The sequence below is a fragment of the Ochotona curzoniae genome, unplaced genomic scaffold, assembly GCF_017591425.1.
Source record: "Ochotona curzoniae isolate NIBS_2020 unplaced genomic scaffold, NIBS_Ocur_1.0 contig_883, whole genome shotgun sequence".
Classification (NCBI taxonomy): Eukaryota; Metazoa; Chordata; class Mammalia; order Lagomorpha; family Ochotonidae; genus Ochotona; species Ochotona curzoniae.
Window position 1 is genome coordinate 15084317 of NW_024466599.1, and position 22567 is coordinate 15106883.

Here is a 22567-nt window from a genome sequence, read left to right on the forward strand (position 1 = left end):
TTGCATCCCATATGGTCACCAATTCACATCCCAGCTGCTCCACGTTTGATCTAGCTTCAAACTAATGTGTCTGGAAAAGCAGTGAAGGCTTGCTCAAATGCTTGGACCCCAGTATCCAAGTGGGAGAACTGGAAGAAGCTCCTGGATTTGCCAAGGTCCAGCTGAGGAGTGAGCCAGCAGATGGAAATATTCTCTCTCCCTCACTATGCCTTTCATATAAATACCTTAAAGGGGGAGAAAGGAGGAATGCAGCTAGGAATGCAACGGGATGAGCAACAGTACGACTGCTTAAGTTGCTACTTGCGACAGGAGCATCCCTTACAGTCATGTTAGAGCCTACTGCTTCACTTGTGCTTTAGCTCCCTGCTAATGCACCCAGGAAAGCAGCAGACCGCCCATGCACTCGTAGCCCTGATATCCACAGGAAAGTGAGATGGAGTTCTCGTTTCCTGGTTTGAGCCTGACCCAACCCTGACAACTGTGGCCATGTAGGGAGTAAAGAAGATGGAAGATCTCAATCAATCTCTTTGTAACTCCGCCTTTCAAATAAACACATACATCTTTAAAGAAAAAAATAGGAATGGAATACAGACAGCAGTGCCTCTTCAGAAGATGCTCAAGAGTCCTGTGTTTGTAAACTGGCCTCCAAAGCCACCCCACCACAAATAAAACACGGAGCAAGAGCTAAGTCTCTTGTGGTATTGCCAAAGCTCTCACATGGAGCAGAAGTTTTTGGAAAGCAAAAACGGGGTCAGCTTCTCATTAACTGTCCACTAAGGACCAGAAACACAAACACCTGGCCACAAGTTCCTCCTTCTGGTACAAAGACAACACAAAACCACACGGAGAACCTCGCAGTGAGCATAGATGTAAAGTGACCAAGGTCATTCCATGTCCGCAAAAGGAGCCTTTGCAGATGCTGGAAAAATGAGACCCATCTAAACAGGAAATGTTACATTTCCTCAAGAGTAACTTCTAGAAACATCTGCGCTATCAAGCCAATAACCAATATGGAATGCACACAGCGTCACCGAAGTATCTGAGCTTTCCTTAGCACTAAGAATGTGACCCCTGCGACCCATCCAAGTTCAATTATTCTTTACCTTTCTTGGACACAGAATCCCTTGCTCAACTAGAATTTGTATTCTTAGTGGGGTTTTCCCCACACTTATCTGATGAAATCCTTGAGAGGCAGGATCTGGGTCAGTTTCACGTTACAGGAGCATAGAACAAATGATCACTCGACCTCAAATGTGAAGGGAAATGGGTACCATGCGTGGAACACAAAAATCCAGTATTTCTGCCACAGCACCCAATGACTCAAGTATCCCACAGACTTTTTTCCTCTGACTTTCTTAGTTTATGCTAAGATAAACTCAATGTAACCTGTGTCTGGTTTCAATGTTATTTCCCCTCAGTCATTGGTTCTGTGACATCACACACCTGTTGGGTGATTCATCAGCTTAGGGCCAATTCCCAGGATGACCACCAAATACAGCAGGAATAATTTTTTTCTTTTTCTTTGTTTTTTTTTTTTCCTTTTCTTTTACAGTCTCTTGTGGATCAGCAGAGGAGTGGTTTGGATTTCATCCAAAGCAAACTTCTGAGGTAATCCAGGCTCCCCACGAAATTTGAACCCTGGCAAAACCCCTTTCCTACAACCTTGAAACCAATTTTCACTTTCCTACCAGCCCTTAACTTGATTCTTCGCCTCTAATTCAATGAGAAATGTTTTCTTCCAAATCATTTGAGTCTTCAAGCTGTACTTGCTCCTGGTGCATTTTAGGGACATTGCTTTCTGAGTTATCACCCTATTTCTCTATTTTTCTATATTAGAGGCTGGCTAGCTGCTGTCTTTCCTGCGCCCTGCAGCCTGGCCCCTGCCTTGGCAGGAACTGCCCTCACTCTGCTGCTTATCATACTAGGTAGGCTCATTATGTTTCAATATTAAACAAGCTGTAGAAAACTTTCGAGTTTTTTCCACAGAGAAATGAAATCTTGATATATCTATATATACACCATATTTCTCTGCCTTATTCCTGTTTGCTACATTTTAATGCACACTAGTATACGCAAAACAGGCTCTCAAAACATGAAGTGTGGCATCGTGAGTGTGAAGAACGACAAGGAGCAGACTAACTGAATCCCACAGGGGACTTGCAGGTCATTTTAAATAATAAATTCTCTCTCCTTTCTGTATTTGAGGTAAAGCTTGAGCACGTGGTAAGGCGGTGGGTTTGAGGGAACGACAAGCCTACCATTTTCAGGAGGCTCCCTGCACAGGCAGCTCTCACAGCAGCCTCGATCACACACTCCTCCTTGTACCTAGCACCAGCCAGCAGAGCCACCTCAGTATGCACGGCCCTGAACCTGAGATGCTCAGTAAGTCCAACTCCATGACCCGGAAGGCTGTTGCATCTCTCGGTCTGAGTAAGGTGTCCCACGTGACATTGCAGGCAGCGGTGCCTATTCCTCCTGTCTCCACAGCAGGTCATGTCACCATCTCAGACTCTCCATGGCCACAAACTCACAAAGAAGGGAAGGAAGGAGATAACTAGGTCATTATGCGAGCAGACACGGAGGGAGAACTATTTTATACTAAATTACTGCATCCCTATAAATGAATGGGATTATTTGTGGGGGCACAAAGAGAGAATTAGATTTACCCATGTGGAAAGTTTTATTTTCACTCATACGCGGAGCCTTCACATTCCATTAAGTGGCACAGTAAAACGACTCTTTCTGCTTGATCTTGCTCTTCTTCCTGCCAGTTTTGATTGAAATGAAGTAGGAAAAAAAAATCTTGGGGGACACAGATCAAAGGACCCTTTCGGGACTAGAACATTCTAAGAACATTTGGTGGCCTCCTGTCACCATGGGGTGATCAACGCTCGTTCTTCAGGAGCCAGTAGACACCACAAGGCTTCAGCATTGCCTCTCATTCCTGGGTCATTCCGACTGTGAAGGCACTGGCCCTGCCTGGGATCAGCACTGCCTTTCCTCTTTTTCCATAAAGGAGGTGAGACAAATTCATTCTCCACAGGACAGGGCACGTCATACAGACAGACTTTACCCACAGGGCTAGCAAGTGAAATGGCAGGAAGGGCAGAGCTCCACGGTGTGCAATCCTGCATCTCCCTCCAAACACCCGCCTGCTTCCATTATGGAAAATGCAGGGAAGCAGAGACTCGAGCTCTGAAGGATCTGGAAGCTGCAGCGGCAGCAGCGGCAGCAGCAATGGTAGCAAACGGAGCTCAAAGACCTGCTGAAATGAAAGGCTTCACAGGAAGTCTGTTGCAAAAGGACTGCACCATCAGTGCCAGTGACTTCTGAATGACCACCTGGGATGGCGGGAAGCCACCGGGGCCCACGCTGGCCACATCATCTTCCCCTCTGAGCCCTCCAGGATGACAATCTGCAGAAAATGAATAGCTGGTGTCCAGGCTGTTCTCTTACATGATGACAACAATGGCTCTGGTGCAGCTCCCTGGTGACCCAGATCAGTATTTTGGTGAACAGAGTTAATGTACACAGAGAAGTCAGGTCTATACGTAATTCTACCAACCTTCTGCCCCTGGTGCTGGGGTGCTCCCACCATGACAGATTTGAAGAGCTTTTCCTTAGGAGGTCTGTCACCCAGCTGAGTATATTAAACACCTTCCAGGTGCACAGCTCATGTTCTTAATTCATCTCTCCTTCTCTCCCGGGCCCTTTTTTCCCAGGCTCTGAAATGCTGCTCACCTTGTTACTACCTATCTTGTCAGGCAACTCCTCTGTGACTTTAGACATTTCACGCACTGTTGCTCCCCATGGGTTTTTTTTTTTTTTTTTTTTTTTTTGGCCCCTAAGTCTTGAGTTGCTTTCTCTATTGTCCAATTTCCTGGAATTATTCTTCATACAAATTTTGCAATTCATTTCCATTTCCTTTCTGAGTAGATGATACCCCTCACACCCTAAGACTGAGTGAGGAATCTGCAAGAGTTACCCATGAAATGATAACAATGAATAAAGGGATCAAAATTCAAATGAATTAAATCAAAAAGGACCAGCCACATGGACTCTAATGGCTTTTAATATACTGATCAAGAGGAAGGATGGAAAGGTTTGGGTCAAGGATGAAAGCAGGTGCAGCTAACGCAGCAAGAATCTTCACTCTGCTTTTAATCCTAGGAATCAATCTTAAAGCCTAATAACAAGAGTTAAGTTCATTTTAAAAGTTGTGTCTCAAGGTTAACATAAGTTGAGATAAAAATAAATTATAATTCAAAAAGTAGCAAAAATCAGGAGATACTCAACAAAAAAGGCGGGGGGGGGGGAGTTAGAGAGTATTACTTATTTGAAAAACAAATTAACAGAGAAAGAGAGGAAAAAGATATTGACCTTCCATTCCCTTCGTCACTCCCCAGAATGCCTGTACCAGTCAGCACAGGAGCCAGGCTGAAGGCAGGAGCCAGGAACTCATCCAGGTTGTTCACACAGGTGCCAAAAACTCAAGTATTGCAGCCACCATTCACTGCTTCACACACACGCATTGGCAGGAATTTGGGTCAGAACCAGAGCAGCTTGGATTCCAGCCAGCAATTCACATGAGGGGCAGTGGTGCCATGTGGCAACCTAACCCACAGTGCCATAAAACCCAGCCCCAGCTGGAGCATGTTTAACCTAGTGTTGAACATGTAGAGAGGTGAGCAGGACCTCCTTCTCAGATGGTGGGCACTTGATTTGCAGTCAAAACCCAGAGAAGTCAAAGACCCAGGGAAAAGAAATTTTGAGAAATTTGAATGAATTCTCAAGGTGTAAGGAAACGAAGTATTCAAGTGTGAATGGGAATTTAAAATGGATGGGGCCAGAGTTGTGACAGATGATGCCCTCGTCATGGCAGCAACACCCCACAACAGACAGCACCTTCCAGTCATAGTTCCTTTGTGTCTCTTCAGCTCTTTGCTAAGGACCTGGAAAAGCAGCAGAAGTGGCCCAGATACTTGGGCACCTGCCACCAACTAGATGGAGTTCCTATATCCCGACTTTGGCCCCAGCCATTGAGGAACCAGCAGAGAAGAACCAGCAGAGGGAACCAGCAGAGAAGAAAGTCTCCATCTCTTCCTCCCTGTATCACTCCAACTTTAAAAAAAGATTGATAAGGATAAAGAAACTAGGACGTCTGGGCAAAGAAGGTGACATGGAGCCAACCAGGTGTTGCTCTACAAAAGTAAAATTAAAAGCATATCATAAAAATGAGCCAAATTAACAATAGATAGACCTTCTGTTCTTCTGGAACGCACAAAGCTGATCTACAGAGAACCCTCAGATGAAAGACAGAATATTCCTCATTTTAATTCCTAACACCTGCACTTGAAACACCTGGAGTAGTCTTTCCTTTAAAGTGTACAATTCTGGTCCTCAGTCCAGTTCCTAGTAACGCTGTTGGCACTGGGATTTTTCTGACTTTTGTAACGTGATTCTTATGGTCACCAAAGAGTGAACAGATTGCCCATGACAGTAATGCTACGATATCTGCAAGTGGTACATCCACTAATGATTTTGCAGCTCCACACAGGTGACTGCCTTTGAATGACACAAACGTGTTGACTGCCAAAGAGCAAAACTGAAACACTAACAACAATTACTTGAATGAATATTACCACATTAAAGGGCCACAAAACTTCCATCATCCAAGGTGATTACAGAAGACTTTTTGAATAACTTCTTTGAAAATATTTGCTGATGTTATGAATTGGTTTGTGTGTTTGGCAGGGGAGGAATTCAATTCCTCTAGCCTTTTAAGTTCTTTGGCAGGTATACAAATTAAGTTCACATAAGGTAGGTTAACGGGAGCAAAACAACTTCAATTACATACAAATACATGTATGTCTGCCTTCTCCAAAATAGAAAACTCAAGGAAGTAACCGATTGAGCAGCCTGACTTACACAAAGGAGTAGGGGTTTGAAGCATCTCAGGGTAGTGAGGATAAATTATAGGAGATAGACCGAGAAACAGGACTAAGAAGGCTTATGCAGGAAAGAATTTCCTAGAACTACAAGGCATCGGATACAGTGGTTGGGGTGCAGTGTGGTGGTGAGGGCGGGAGGGGACATCCAGAATCAGAGAACCTGCATTTGAATGCTGGCTCCGCTCTTCACCCCAACTTCCCAGGACCTGCCAGCCATGCAGGAGACCTGGAGTGAGATACCAGTCCTTGCTTTCATTAGGTCCAGCCAGCCCCGGGTGTTGTATTCACCTGGGGAGTACAGTGTGGGATCTGCCATGAGAACCCCTGGCCCCTTTGCAGTAAATAGGATATTTTTCTTAAAAAAAAATTGTATAAACCCTCTCTGAAGATAAAAATACAGCTTTCTCCCTGGTACAGATTCTTTCATTTCCTTTATCTAAATTATCTATTTACTAACTTTTCTCTTTACAAAAGGAACCCAGCAGTTGAGTGGGCGCTGCAGAGGCATTTCAATATTTCCTTTATTTGGTCAAAGTGACTAACCAACAGGTTGGTAGAGTCCATTTAGGGCCATACACCTTACAGTGGGATGCCTTGAGCCTTGGTGGTTTCTTTCCGATCTGAGTTGCTCAAGAACACCAAGGTCCTTCTGTTCCTAACCTTGGTGTTGTGGAGGACCTTATAGCTTAGTATGCCAATCACCACAACCAAGACTGCTCACACTGGCGACATGGATGGAACCGGGTGTGTGTGCGTGTACACACACTATAAAACCTTAAAATGTCTTCAAGATTTTTTTGGTGTCAGATTTAGTTTTTATTGCTTTTAGACTTTAGTTTTGTTCACAAAAGTAAACCGAGGGAGGGCACTTAAACCCGTGAAAATATTCTAAAACAAGCTTTTGAGTGGTCTGTCGATGGCGGGTATTTTTCTGAAGAGCACCTTTGCATTAAGATTTCTACCAAATCTCTTCCTGAGCCGACACACTGTTCATTAAGGCCATTCTGGGTCAAAGGGTAATGGTTGGAAATTCTTTTCAACTGATTCATTGTAAAATGGAAAATGTAAAAATACTTCCTTTTCATGAAGACAAATTGCATTTTTAAATTCTCCTAATGAAGCAGCATTCATCAATGCTTGCTCATTTGTCTTTGCAGGGGGAGTCTGAGCATAGATAAGAAGATTAATGCCTCTGAACTTTTCAACACATTGAGTTCACTCGTGGTCCTTCCCTAGCGAGCAGAATTAAGTCAATTTCATTACTAACATTCGCAGTAACATTTTCAGACTCCCATTATGTTTCTATCTTTTTTTTTTCAGATTGAGACAGTCCATCCTGATACCACAGCTAATGTTTCTAATTCACTAGGAATGCAGTTTAAATTTCTTTTCATCTTGATGAAAATAAAACTCTGGCCAAAAGGGATGGGATAGTAATATACAAAGTTAATAGTGCTTGAGGGATGTAAGGAGTAAGGAAGAAGCTAGGTCCTTGGTTCCCTTAAAAATCATTCATTTATCAAACATTTACATTTACTTAACTAGGTGTTGAAGGAGGCTCCAGAGAAGCAAAGATAAATAATGAACTCTTCTCTCTCCAAAGAGTCAGACCTGTAGGAGGAGGCAACTGAAGGAAGAACCAGAGAGGAAGGCACACAGCACAGTAAATGAATGACTTAGAGAATCACCTACATAGGAGTCCCTTGACTGGGACACAGCAAGGAGGGTTGAATATGTCCCCACAATTCTTATTCATCCGGAATCTGTGAAGGTGACATTATTTTGAAGAATGTTTTTTGAAGTTACAATGAAGATGGAGTTGTTCTGGATAAGGATGGATCATGATGTAAAATTATTAAAAGACGCAAATTTGAACACAGAGATATACAGTGAGCATGTCACATCTTATTACAGATTATAGTGATCCATCTACAAACCAGGACGCATCCTCTGCTGACTTCAGAAAGAGTATGGTCCTGTTGATAACTCTGGATTTCTTGCTTCAAGAATTTTTCATTCATTCATTCATTCATTCATTGGTTCACAAGGTAGGCACAGGGCCAGCCTTGAGATATATCCAGTCAAGATGCCAGCTGTGATCATGACAAACCCATATGGGTGCCAGTTTGGGTTCCGGCTGCTCTGCTTCCAGTGCTACTAGCTAATAGCCTGGGACAAAGAGGATGGCCCGAGCGCTTGGGCCCCTGCCCTCAGCTTAGGAGACCTTGCTGAAGCTCCCGGTTCCTGATTGTGGCCACCTGGATTTTAAAAGAGGCAAACAGGAAGATACAGGAAGAAGGAGAGCAAGAGACACAAATAATACAAATCATATTTAATGATTCATCCCCCCACATGCCTGCAGTAGCCGGGGCTGCACCAAGGTCAAAGCTGATCAGGGACCACTGTGTAGATTTCCCATATGGGTAGAACTCATCTCTGAGACCCAAGGTCTGCATCAGGACATGGGAGTCAAGAGCAGAAGGCACGACTGGAGCCTGCACAATGTGAGTGGTGGGGTGTGGAATTCAGAACCACCAGGCGGTACAGTCACCCTCGAAAGTGTTTCCACCGCCCAGGTTCCAACCTTTGAAAAACTAAAACAGGTATTCGTGACAGTGGCATACATACCATGCTGTCTTTGGCACAAGATATTTTTCTAAGAGGGTGAAGAGATTGAAGTGAAAGTCACCCCCTCCCCAAGAAAAGTAAACTTGGTCCAGAAATGAAATGTCCACATCCAGGCTTGATGCTCACTGGATACTCTGATCAGGGAACACTACCTCTGATTCTTTCAGTGCTAGCACTCAGGAATTATAAATTACTCAATCTAGTTAGGCCTCCTGGTATATAATGATACCCTAAGTAGGAAGCAAATGAAAGCTCTAACACTAGTTGACAGTGGACCAGCAGAGAGGAGGAATGTCTGGTTTTGCTTTTGGTTATCTTGGTTGTTTTTTCCGAGACAAACCACTGTAAACATCCTATGAGTAGCAGATCAGGAGGAGTAAATTGCAAGACTGTAAGCATGGAGACAAACAGGGCGGTATCAGTGTTACTCATGTAAAATCCTGAAGCAGTGTGTGAAGCACCACACAAATGATAGACTAACTTACAAGAAACTAAAATTTCCTACAATAAGTTATGATAAAGATAAAAAAAGAGAGAGAGAGAGAGAAAAATGCTCAAGTTATTAGCAAGCAATCAACAGGATGCAAAAGTAGCCAAAATTTGAAGGTGATGTTGCCTGCGAAAGCAAAGACACAAACCTGTGAGTAGCACAGTCAGTTTTCCCAGAGAACAGTCCCCAGTTTACATCACATGTTTGATCTAACCCGTTAATACAGTGATGGTCCTGTTTGGTGAGGAATAAGGGGTAAGAGCCCCTCTAACATGGGAAATGGAGAGGTGAAATCCCAGAACTGAACTGCTTGCAAGTAGCATTCAGCACATTACATCTGATCTAGACACACACTGGATAAAAGCAGAAATCAAGCTTTAAATTGTAAGACCTGGAAGGCTGAAATAGCAGAACAAAGATTTTTGCACAGTTGCCCAGGGTTGGGAATAAAACTTCAGAAATCAAGTCTTGCCAACTTATCAGTGATGGGTACTCAACAGAATTACTCTAAAGACAGATTCCATGTATTTCAAAGTTCTAGTTCTAAGAATATAACCACAATTCTTTGCCTTTGAAAATGCTTGATCTCAGGAGCTGCATAGAGCCAGGCCTGGTTCGGACTTGGGTGGGAGACTCATTTTAACATCTTAGGAGAGCAGTATCATAAAATAACATGCCCCTAGACTAAGAGCCACACTCTGGGATTAAAGATGAACCAAAAGAGACAAAGCCTGCATCTGAGTTTTCAAAACATCAAGATAGCCTGCCAGCAACTTAACGATCTGCTAAGCAAAAATAAGATGGATATTAACAGAACCCAGAGTGTTAGCACTGCAGATACAGTTTGTAATGTTTCAGAAGAAATTGCTACATATGTTACCAAGCAAGAAAAGACAACCTACACTCAAAAGAAAAATCTTATCCATAGAGGAAGACCTAGAGGGGACAAGAGCCCTAGTAAATTGGTACCAAATTTCTTTTAAGGAAAAGATGGATAAAATGTATGAAATGATTAGAGAATTATATTAAACTAATGCATTTAAAAAAAAAAAGAAAAAAAGGACCTAACTGGAAATCGTACAACTGAAAAGCACAAGATTTGACAGAAGAGTTCTGCGAAGGCAATGAGAGTGGAATGGGCATGATGAATGAGTACTGCATGCAATAAGTCAAAGATGATCCCACAAATAGAAGCATGGAAAGAAAGTATTTGAAAACTGTAGAAATTATTTAAAATCTGAACAATACATTCAATCCCTGATACTCAGTAAGTCATAAACAAATACCAAGCATATTATACTAAAATTCTCAAATCCAAAGGCTATGAGAACATCAAGTGCAGACCAAAGAACAATTGTTAGTAGTAAGCTGGGCTGTTGCTCAGTGGACTGATCCTCCACCTGTAGCATCACCACCCCATTCAGGCACCAGTTCTAGTCCTGGTGGTGCTTTTCTAATCCAGCTCCCTGCTTGTGCCCTTGGAGCAAAGTGGAGGCTGGCCCAAGTTCCTGGCCCCTGCACCCACATGGGAGACCCCAAGAAACGTACAGGCTCCTGGTTTCGGGCTGGCTCAACTCCAGCTGTTGCAGACATTTGGGGGGTGAACCATGAATGCCTCTGTTCCTCCTCCTCTCTGTAAAATCTGCCTTTCATATACAAATAAGACTTTAAAAAAAAATTATGGCAGCTTTCCAGACATGTCTCAAAAACAAATCTTTCTAAGTAACTTCAAATAAGTGAAGAGCATTTTAAATACTAAATGGATAAATAGAAAATATTTTACATTGTTTTAAAGATAATGCAATCCTTAAAGGGAAATAGTAATGATCTTATATATTATGGTTTAAAATATACATAGATGTTGGACTATTACTGAAATGCAATCATTTATTTATTTAGACTTATTATATTTTTATTGGAAAGTCAGATATACAGAGAGGAGGAGAGACAGAGAGGAAGATCTTCCCTTTGCTGATTCACTCCCCAGGTGGCCAAGTGACTGCAACGGCTAGAGCTGAGCCAATCTGAAGCCAGGAGCTCAGCATCTTTTCTGAATCTCTCACGTGGGTGCAGGGTCCCAAGGCCTTGGACCGTCCTCGACAGATTTCCCAGGGCACAAGCAGGGAGCTGGATGGGAAGCAGGGCTGCTGGGATTAGAACTGATGCCTATATGTGATTCCAGTGCATGCAAGGTGAGGACTTCAGCCACTAGACTACCACAGTGGGCCCAGATTTACTTTTTGAAACATTCACAGTTTACAAGTGAACTACATATTAACATATTCAGAATGAACATTATAATTTCTTGAATTAATGTTTAAAATTACTACATAATTAGATCAAAACGCCTTTTAATAAAATAGAACACTACAAAAGAGTAACCTCAAAATTTGTAGAAAGGTGGTAAAAGTATACTGAACAATTTAAAAGCCAAACAAGGAATATGACAAACTTACACCCAACCATATCAGTGAAATGATTTAGATCATTCCTTCAACTAAAAGTATCTTTAGTCAGACTGGATACAATTTCCCGACTACTACTATGTGTGTATTTTAAATACAAACACACACATTGATAACAGTAAGAGTAGATAGACAGAAAAGGATAAAATAAAATCAAGCATCCACTTTAACAAAGCTGCAGTAACAACATCAGACATCAGGCCGAACTGTATCATTACAAGTACAGAAAGGCATGTCACAGGCCTACAAAGATCATCAAGCAAGATGACAACGGCACTTAGGATGGCTGCTTGAATGTGTCTGCTTGCCCGGGGCCACAGGATGCTCAAGCACCTGTGAGATGCTATTTGTGAGGGACTCTGTGACACTGTTTCTAGAAGACAGCCACTTGAGTCGGTAAAAGGGGTGGTTCCCTCACTATGGGTGCTGGCAGCCATTTCTGCAAGAGCCTGAATGGGACAGAGTAGTGGAAGAAGCCGGAAATGGCTTGGACAGCTGCCTCCAGCAGCAGCTTCTCCTGCCTTTGCTACTCCTGGTGCTCAGGCCTTCGGACAAGCACTGGAATCACTACCCCTCTGCCTCTGGCTCTTCCTCCCACATCCCTGCCTACCCAAGCCTCAGGCTGCAGATGGCAACTGGGGGAGCCCTCTGCCTCTATCATGAGAATAACCAACACCATATTAACATGGCTCATACATCCTCTTACGAGAAGAATAGTTGGAAACTGAGGGCACCAAAAACAGTAGAGTCCTAATACTGAATTCAACATTGACCCACCAAATGATGGGTCCTGAAAATCTGCAAAACAATAACTTGATTTTTAAAAAATCTATCTTTTTAAGGAAGACACAGGTGCTGAACATGCTTTTTAGTAATTAATAAACAAGAAGTTCAGTGAGGATAGTGAATACTTGAATAGCAGTACCCATCATCTGGACTTAACGATATTTACGCAATCCACATCTGGCAACACTGGCCACATTCTCCTGACATTGATGAGGAAAGCTTACCAAGAAAACAAAGTCATCATATGCTAGGTTTTCAAATGACTGATTTAGGGATGCATTTATTTATTTGAAAGAAGGGTGACAGAAATGACCATGGGGAGAGGAAGACATATCTCACCCACCCGCTGACTCCTTTTGCAAATGGCCACACAGCCATCTCTGGGCCAGGCCAAAGACACGGCTAAGGAACTGCATCTGGGTCTTCAGCATGAGTGGCAGGAGTCGAAACGCATAGACCATGCTCCACCAACTTCTCAGGTCCATAGCAGGAAGCTGGATAAGAAACAGCAGCCAGGATGCCAACCAACCCTCCAACATGCGATGCTGCCACCACAAGAGGCAACTTAACTCACTGTGGCCCAATAATGGGGTCCACTCTCATCACTATTAAAAGGTTGAAATGTGCTCTGACAGCAAAAATGTTATAATCATCCATAGTAACCACTTACTGCAATGCATTTTTATACTGGAAAAAATGTGAAATGGAAAAGTTCTTAAAAAAACACAAACCACCACGATCCAGCAACTTGGCCTTAGGCAGAAATAGAAATTATGAATAACCATAAATTCCTTTTCAAAAATTGAATTTGTAATTAAAATCTCTCCCACAAAGAAAATTCCAGGACAGGGGTCTCAAGGGTAAAATCTACCAACCATTTACAAATGATACCCAGCTTATGCAAACTATTCTATAAGATAGAATTGGGAACACTATTTCCCAGCTCAATTTATGAAGCTAAGCCAATCCTACTAGCAAAATTAGCCAAGGATGTAGCAAGAAAAAGATAATTATAAAACTAAAAAAATTAAGATAATTTGAATGTTAATTACATATTGGGTGACACTAAAGCAATTGTATCATACAGTTTTGGATTTACAATGGTCTTCTGAAATTATTCAATTTGAAAAGCAGAGACAGAGATCATCCATCCGTTGGTTCACTCCCTAAATGCCTGGGACAGCAAGGACTAGGTGAGGCTGAAGCCAGGAATCTAAAACTTCACCTTCCCCAAGGGTTGTAGGGACCAAACTATTGGAGCCACAACCTGCTGCCCCTTAATGTACATGTTAGCAGGTAGCTAGAATTGGAAGTGGAGGCAGAGAAAGCCTAGACACATTAGCAAGAAAGCTGACCACAAGCAGAGCAGATTGTCACTGTAATAATGGGATGTGTATGTCTCAAGAGGCAGTGTAAAGATTGTGTCACAGGCTGACAACTGCTCCATCTTTTGAAATGATTTTCCCGGAGATATGAATTAGCATGGAAATGGACACCAAAAGGTTCCGGAGTATTAGGATAAGTACACACACACACACACACACACACACACATCCTTTTCACAACACACAAATCATTTCAGCGCAGCTGTTTTCTCATTCCACTCGGAAATTCTCAAGCAAAATGGAGTCTCTTTATAAATCACTGCACATTAGTAAACTGCTCTGAATTATACTGGAATTAGTCAGTTTTTGAAGAATGTTACACACATTATCATTCTTGTAAATTTCAAAAGGCATCACAAAGTGCAATTTAGTCATTGATTTATGGACCAGAATCTTTGAAATGATGGGTTCTGATTCACTTTGCATCCTTGAGTTGCTCAATCTGGCACTTAGGTAGGAAATGTGATATAATGTGTGGGAACACAGCCCCTCCTTCTGCTCACCCCGAGACAAAGCCGCGTCAGCATTGTGAGTGTAAGTCTCATCCCGAGCGGGAAATTTACAGATACTTGGACATCCAATGTGCAGCTGCAACCCCTGCCCTTCCCCAGACCAAAGAAGCAGCTGGGTCATCCATCCTTCACAGGGCCGGCCCGGCTTCTACATCAGGGGAGAATCGATCAGGAAACAGAAACCACTGGGTCATGCAAACAGGGAAAGCTAACTGAATGACTACAGCAACATATAGAGAACTTTAAAAGCCATTCTGGGGGTGATGAGTGTTTGGACAAAGAAAAAATTAGAAAGGGGGTGGGGTGCCTCCCTGACTCAGTAGTTCCTAGCTCACTGAAGGAAGTGTGGTGCAGAGGGTCGGGCAACAGAGAGCTTGGCTGAGCTTCCTAGCCTATCAGCAGACTCTGATCCAGTGGGTGGGGGACCCCAGGCAACACATGCTTCCATCTAGGTAAACCAACAGGGCAAGAAGGTTGGGCACTGCTGTAGGCCCAAGCCCTGGGTGCAAGGTGCTCAGGGTCAGGAGAACTACAAGGAGGTGACCAGCAGGCCTGGCCTGGGGCTGTGAGTTTCCTAAGGATCTGTGCTCTGGGTCTGCACCTGCACCTGACCACCACTGCAGGTCTCCCACATCCACAGTGTAGAATGCATGTCGAGAGAAAACACAGCAAGCAGAATCAGGAAGCAAAGTGTTTTCACAATGATCCTCATTGTCCTCGACTGACAAAACGTCACACCATGCTCTTTGTGGAGAAGAGACAGTAGGCACCCAGGCCCAAAGTTTGTGTAAGTTAATACAATTCTGAGTTCCATATGCAGATGGGGTCTGCTCAGAGTGAGCCAAGACATCCTACCTTACTGATCTCCACTGTACCCTAGGTTCTGGAACATACCCGCCCCCGAATTATTCTTAGATTGTTCACATCACGGTTGGAGAATCTTGTGGCTGACTAGAGACAGACTGCTTTATGTGAAATCTTGACACACTTCTGGCCATGTTGCCGTAGGCTAGTTATTCAATCTCCTCTGATTTGTCGCTTACAATTCAGAACACTTTTCCTGGGAGTTTCTAGAATGATTAAATGATGTGATAAGTAGCAGGATGCCTAACTCCTAGAGTCTAATGAATGTTAGCTTTTAATAATGTTATTGATTGAAAGTCTCTGAGGCTGACAGAAGTCTGGAAGCCAGTCCTCTAGTCACATTTCCTTCCAATGTCAGGTGCTTCTCTCAGTGACCTCCATTGGCCGTATCAAGCCTTGTCTTGCAAATTATGACAATTATACTAAAAGAGCTCCTTGTATGAAACCCAAAGGTTCCCAAGAGATCATCAGATTCACTACAAACTCTCATACTATGTTTATTTCCCATTGATTCTTCCAAATTTGTGCTAGTGGTTCTCACTCCACTTCCATTGTACAACCTGGGATTTTTTTTTTTTTTTTTGCTAACTATATATTCCTCAATTTACAAGTTCACACATTGAAACATTCTCTGAAGAGAAAGACAACTTGTTTAGGGGTCAAGATTTAAGTTCTAAATTTGAGTGTCCTCATTTTCAGAAAATATTTCCTACTCCATGTATTTAAAACATAATTTATGCACTGAGACTGCCAGGAACATATGCCAGTTAGTCTTAAACGCTAAAATGAGAATCACTAAGTTCCCCACCATGACCTTCTGGATCCAGTTCTTCTTCCAGTTTCGAAATAGTCACTTCTATGGGGAGTAGGTGACAAAATTAACACTCAAGCACTCCTTGTTTCTAATTTCTTCTGTAGTTCTGCTCAGCGTAAGTGCAATTCCTAAACTTTCTCTTCACTATCTTTCAAAATGAATAATCTTAGGTTAAATTAAGAATCTTTAGGTCCAAAGGGCCAGGGTTTGATCCTAAGCAGGACTGCACACTTGTTTCAAGCCAATGAGATTACACAAGGGAACAGCGAAGCAGACATTTGCTAGCAAGGTTAAGATGCCTGAAGTCATAGGCATGCCACATACAGTCTATGATTTGGTCCCTCTAATTTTGATCCAACTTTTGCAGAGTGCGAGTGAGATCACCCTGGACCCAAGTGTAGGACGGTAGGAGAAGTCTCTACTGCCCAAGCTTGGCGGCAGCAGCTCCTGCTACACTCCAGGAACTACTACACTGCCTGGCAGGAGTCAGGGGGCTTTAAGCTCTCACCCTCCAATCAGTTTGAAAGGTGCACAGCACAATGTCTTAGCTGGAGGCAGGAAGGGAGGGGCAGGGGACACAGAGTACTTCTCTCAAAGGATGCAATTACCATTTCAGTGCTGTTAGGCTCCACCTCCAGAAACTTTTCTGTGTGAGTACACAATTAGAAATATAAAGTACATTAACATCTTCACTGACTCCACCAAGCTGTGAACAGAGGGTGGGGGGCACAGCCACATTCCATTTGCCCAATGCCAAGGGGTGCTGGCTCTCACTGGCTGCACCCCATAATATAACTTCCTGTTGATAAACTCCCTGGGAAGCAATGGAAGATGCCCCAAGCAACTAGGATGCTGCCACACACGGAATTCCAAGACTGAAATCTGGGTTCTTAGCTTTATTCTGCCTCTACCCTGACTCCTGTAGAGAGTGAATAGCAAATGGAAGATCTCTCTCCATTTTTCTTTCTGACTTCCAAAACACGAAACAAATAAAAGGATAAAAATTAAAACCACTGTGCGGTACAGGCATTTGATCCTGCTGACGGCATCCGCATTCCACATCAGAGCGGAGGTGCAAGTGTGAGCGCTGCTTCTGATCCAGTTTCTTACCAACATGCACCCTGGGAGGGAGCAAGAGATGATGTAAGCAGTTGGATCACACATTTGGAGTTCCAACCTCCTGGGTCGGGCCCAGCCACACTGGACCCAAGCGCTCTCTGCCTTTCCAATTAAATGAAAACAAACCCCAAAGAAAAACAACAGAAGAAATGGGGTAGCGCTCAGGGGCACATTGCCAGCTCAACATGTATACCTCCAAAGTGGAAATGACACACAGTGACTGCCATTTGAATACTCTGTCTTCCTCACAATATTTGACATTCCCCAGAGACTATCTTATTTATACTATAACCAAGTAAGCACAAAATATTTAGCACACAATGTGTAGACTTTCTATCGAAAAGAGTGACTGAAATTAATAAAGTTGAAGCTTCCCTAGTTTCGTTTCCTAAATCCCTTCCTGAAAACAAAATCTATCCAGATGTGCACTACAGACAGAGGGTCTTTTTCAATCTGCAACAACCAATAAAACATTTCCACCAAAGCTGAATGGTTCGCAAGATTTATTTTTTGTGTCAACACTTACAGGCAAGGAAACCCACATCTCCTGTGACTAAATCATCATTTTTTCCTTCCTATGGATATTCAGTGACAAAAAGATATCCCAAGTCAAGCATCAGAGTCAACAATTTTCAAAAGCGTTCTTCAACGCACAAATCTTGCAGCAAACACCAGCACGTCTTGATGAAAAAAAAAAAAAAAAACAAAAAACAGTAAGGGAGCAAGACGATCTCAGGAGAATTCAGATAAAGTAGTTGAAGTTGCTAATCCTAGTTGCATAAAAGAACAGGTAGCCACAAACAAAAACACAGACACATCAAACAAGCACGCAATGCCAGTGTTCCAATGTGCTAAATCAATCATGATCTGTGCTACAAAGCCCACAGCACGCGGTACTCTCACAATGACCCATCTACGCTGAGCCAGAAGAACAGCAAGGCATGATTCATAGTACCTGATCAAGGCAAAATGTAGAAGGCTTACTTGGAGCACCAAATAAAAGCAGATGACAAATTTGATTTCCCTGTGGCAGGCAGACAGCCCATGTTTCTACATCTCTACAGGTCAATGCTAGAGGCTATTACAGAGCAAGTCAGAAGGGTAAGCACCCAGGCCATAGAGGTACAGGGCACAAATCTGACAGTCGTGATGGAGAAGTTTTAGCAGTGGTAACTTAGTCATTCGCTCATTCAATCAACAAACCTTTGTTGAGTTCTTCCACATGCTATGCATTGCTCCCTCAACCAAGACAAATCAGTGATTTCTCTACTAAACAAAACCACAGCTGTTGGCACAGATATAGGTATAATTAGATAAGTGAATGTGTAATGTTTTAGATATTAAAATGGAGACGGGGCATTTCCATGAGCACACAGAAGTATGGAATGTTGTTTGCAAGGCAGTCACAACAAGGATGCTAAATAACAGCACAGCCTCCCTTACCTCCCCCCAGGACTAATGCAAAAACCAGAGCAAGAAGGATTTGCCCACCAATCTCCCCTCAAGTTCAAACCATTTCCCATAGAGCAAATAGATTGATGTTTGCAAAATACACATCTGACCATGTCTTTGGCCTGCCTTAAACCCTTCAATTGTCCACGGATCAGCTTTGAATGGAGAAAAAGCAAAGCTCATACAATCTTCAGCATGCTGCTTCATTTCAAACTTCAGTTTCATCTCGCTTCACTGTCATCTTTGTCCTGTCAGGAACTGATGCACGAATATCCCGGGTCGGGCACATTCAAGAGCAGACAGTTACTGCCCGAGTTTTAGAAGTAGAGATCACCGTGAAGGTGCAGGCAAGTGTGCCTTCTCCCGCAGCCACTCTTGGTTTGTGGGTTGCTTTCTTGCTATGGCTATTCGTGTTGTTTTCCTAAGTATATGCCTACTATCTGATGCCTTTCTTGTCTACATTTCCTCTTCTTATGAAGAGACCAGTCTGTTTGAATTAGGGCCTATCCTAAAAGCCTTGTTTTTTACTTAATCATTCATTTAAAGTCCCTGTAGCCAAATCAGTCATATTGTGAAGAACTGAGCATTTGAGCTTCAGTGTTGGAATTCTGGAAGGAACCAATCCATGTAAAACCAAGGCATGCCTTTTCAGTTCCAGAAATTTTCTGTGTTTACTCACTGAAGTCCTCACCCATGCTGATTGGGTTTGTTGAAGGTCCACCTCCGCCCACGCACAGGCATCCAGGTAGGTTGACAGGTGTTCATCCTACAGATTCAGGAGATCCTCCCATATTTTCATTGTTGTGTTAGTTACCTCACAATGCAGGCACTGCTGTGTATCATTTATGGAAATGTCTTAGGGGTTTTGTGCACTTACTCATTATGTTTATATTAATCACCTCTTACGTTTCGTAAATAACGTGTTGCATGACAAGGAAATATTATATCTTATGCCTACATTTAGTTCCTTAAGCATTGCATGAAATTATTAAAGTCAATCTTCACTTTGTTTGCATTCGCTCGAGTCTCTGCACGAAGGAAACAAATGAACCTTGTATTTATTTATGTCCTCTATATCTGTTACCTTCTCATTAATTTTGAGCCATTTACTGTTATGTCCTGGACTCTTTTGTATCAAAATACAGATTAATGTCTTCATTGTGTCTATTCTTTGCTCCTAGTTTCTATTTTATTAATTGGTTCTGAAATGAAGTTTCTTCAGGACTCAATTTGTTGTCCTATCCTTACAGTCTTGCTTTTCATGCAACTCTATTATTTTATTATCTTATTTAAATGATATACAAAGAATTTAACAATGATAGAACAAATGGCAGGCGTGAAAATAACAGGAATCAAATCTACCATTTCCAGACGAATGAAAACAAATTAATAAAAAAATCGATAGTAAAGGCAAAAAAAAGTAATAAAAATCAAATCAATCCCAGATGGCAGACACAGGACAGAACCATTGATTGTATGAAGCAATCCGATTTTAAGAGTAATAGAATATAAAAATAGAAAATAAGGTCACCAAACATTTATATTGTAAAAAAAGAAGTCTATAAATATGAGGGAAATATACACTTATTTACCAATAATGCACACACAGAAGAAAAGCAAATATCTTTAATCCAGATAGTCTAAACAATTCCCTTCAGAGGAAAATGAACCAGAAAGCTGAAGAGCAAGGATACATGAAAATATAAAATGGCAGAGTTACAGAAAAGCAAACAAAGATCAACATTAACATCAAGAAAAAAAATCAAGACAAACAAGAATGGCTATGAAATCAGACATTACATACCACATTGCTAAAATACACCAACTGAGAAAGTATTATGAATTTTCATAATATATAAATGCGGAAATTATGAAGCAAAGTAACAGAATTAAAGAAGGTAAAAAAGTAATGTTAATTATATGAAGTGATTTTTTTCTTCCATAAATGGCTTTCTTATGTAAGCAAAACATGAAAATATTAAGATTTTTGATAAACAATGTTTACAATCTTCTTTGTACTAAATGGAGCACACCTAGAACTAGTAATGCCCTACAATATTTCATCATATCTTAAGCAGTTTGCAAGCTGCTCCACTACTTTATATACATATTTTTGGAACATACAGGAAAAGAAAGCTGCCACTGATTAAAGACTATAAATTATAAGATATAGTCCAATTTTAGTAATGTGAAAAATATGAACATATGATTGTATAATCAAGGAAATGTAGTAATTAACAAAATAACTCAACAAATTCCATATATATATATATGATTCCTCACTATAGTAAAATTAAACAATGCAAATTAACAAAATTATCACTAAGAATAATGATCAAAATTGATGCAACGTTTCTGATATAGAAGGCAGTTGTGCTGCTTTTTTTTTCGACATACAGTTGCATAGCATTTCCTAACCACCATCAAACCATCAGGGTAAACATCATGGCACAGTGGGCAAAGCCACCACCTACAATGCTGGTCTCCTGCATGGGTGCTGGTTCCACTTCTGGCTGGTCTAACCTGACCCAGGTCTCTGGAAACGACAGCCCAAGATTGCCCAAGGGTTGGGGCATGTCAGACATGTGAGAGTCTCAGATGAAGCTCCCAACTATTTATTTTGCCTTGGACTAGCCTGAAGCATTGTGGCCATCTGTGGAGGGCACCAGTGGATGGAAGCTCTCCTTCACCCTCTCTTTCCATGTAACTCTTGCTTTAAAAAAAAATAATAGTGAAAAGACCTGAACACATGACACAGTAAATGACCAGTTGTAATATATTATCTCCAGTAGTTTTCTACAGATAGGAAACTTGGATAAGATAGTAAGAACTAGAATCAAAAGGCACTGGCTTTGAAGAAACAGAATTATAACTACTAGTAGATAAAATGATATGGCCACATATTGAAAGAGTAGAGAATCTAAATGGAAATGTTACACTAAGTAAGATATTTAGTCTATAACATTGTTAATGGGTCTAAAACAAATTTTTTAAAATCAGCAATGTTGAGACCTACTTCTAACAATGGAAAGGTGGTTTCTATTACGCTATTACTCATACAACAATGAAAAACATACGAAAACATATGCAAACAACTACTTAAAGGCAATATAGCTTGAGAAAACTAAACACGAATTGAGGTAATCTGACTCGTTCAAAACAAGTGTGGACCCCAAGTGAACTCAGCCTTGTATGTTTTTCCTGCCCTAGAGACTTCCCAATCAAAATGTCCTGGAATGAATGGGACCAAGCTTGAGGACACACGCCATTAAACATGGATGTCAGCCCGTAAGTTGAATGTGTAGGACATCCCATGACAGAGAGAACTCCAAGAATAAGAGCGCCCCCAGACCTAACAGGTGAAGTCCTGCCAATTTCATGCCTGATCTTTCTATTACATTGTCCCACACAATTCAAACACCAATAGCCAAGAGACTGAAATAACTGACAAAGTTTCATAGCTGCCCATTGAAGGAGAAAGAATTTGCAGTGAAATCTGTTTAAGTTAATGCTTGCTACAGCAAAATTAATATCACTCATAGGGAAACAAACTTCTACACTATATCACCCTCACTGTCCAGTAAAAATCCAAGTATGATTTTTACCACGAAAACATGGAAAGGCTTGTTGCCAACGAAGAGCATCAAGAGGCAGCAGCACCAGTAAGCAGCCACCAGTTCGTGAACAAGAATTAAAGCTGACTCCCAGAGTGAGTTCTCCCTCCGATGCAGCTGGGTAAGTTACCATGACAACAGGTAGTTGCCACTCACCAGTGTCACCTCTGTATTACTACACAGCATGGGCCCTTGCCACACATGGCCGGCCTTTCTTGAACGCCCCTGCCTCCTGAAACATGAAATGAACTCTTTATAAATTACCTAGTCCCTGGCATACTATTAAGACACAAACATCTAAAGCAAATGGACCTTAAGTGATCCAGATGTTAGAAGTATCAAAAGAAGCGATTTTTGAAGAATCTGAGACTTAAATGACACTGAAGTCATGATGTATAATGGAAAATAGATGAAAATAATAACATAAAAGAATGAGATAGTTTCTAAAAATATATATGAATATATAACATGTATGTAAATATATGTG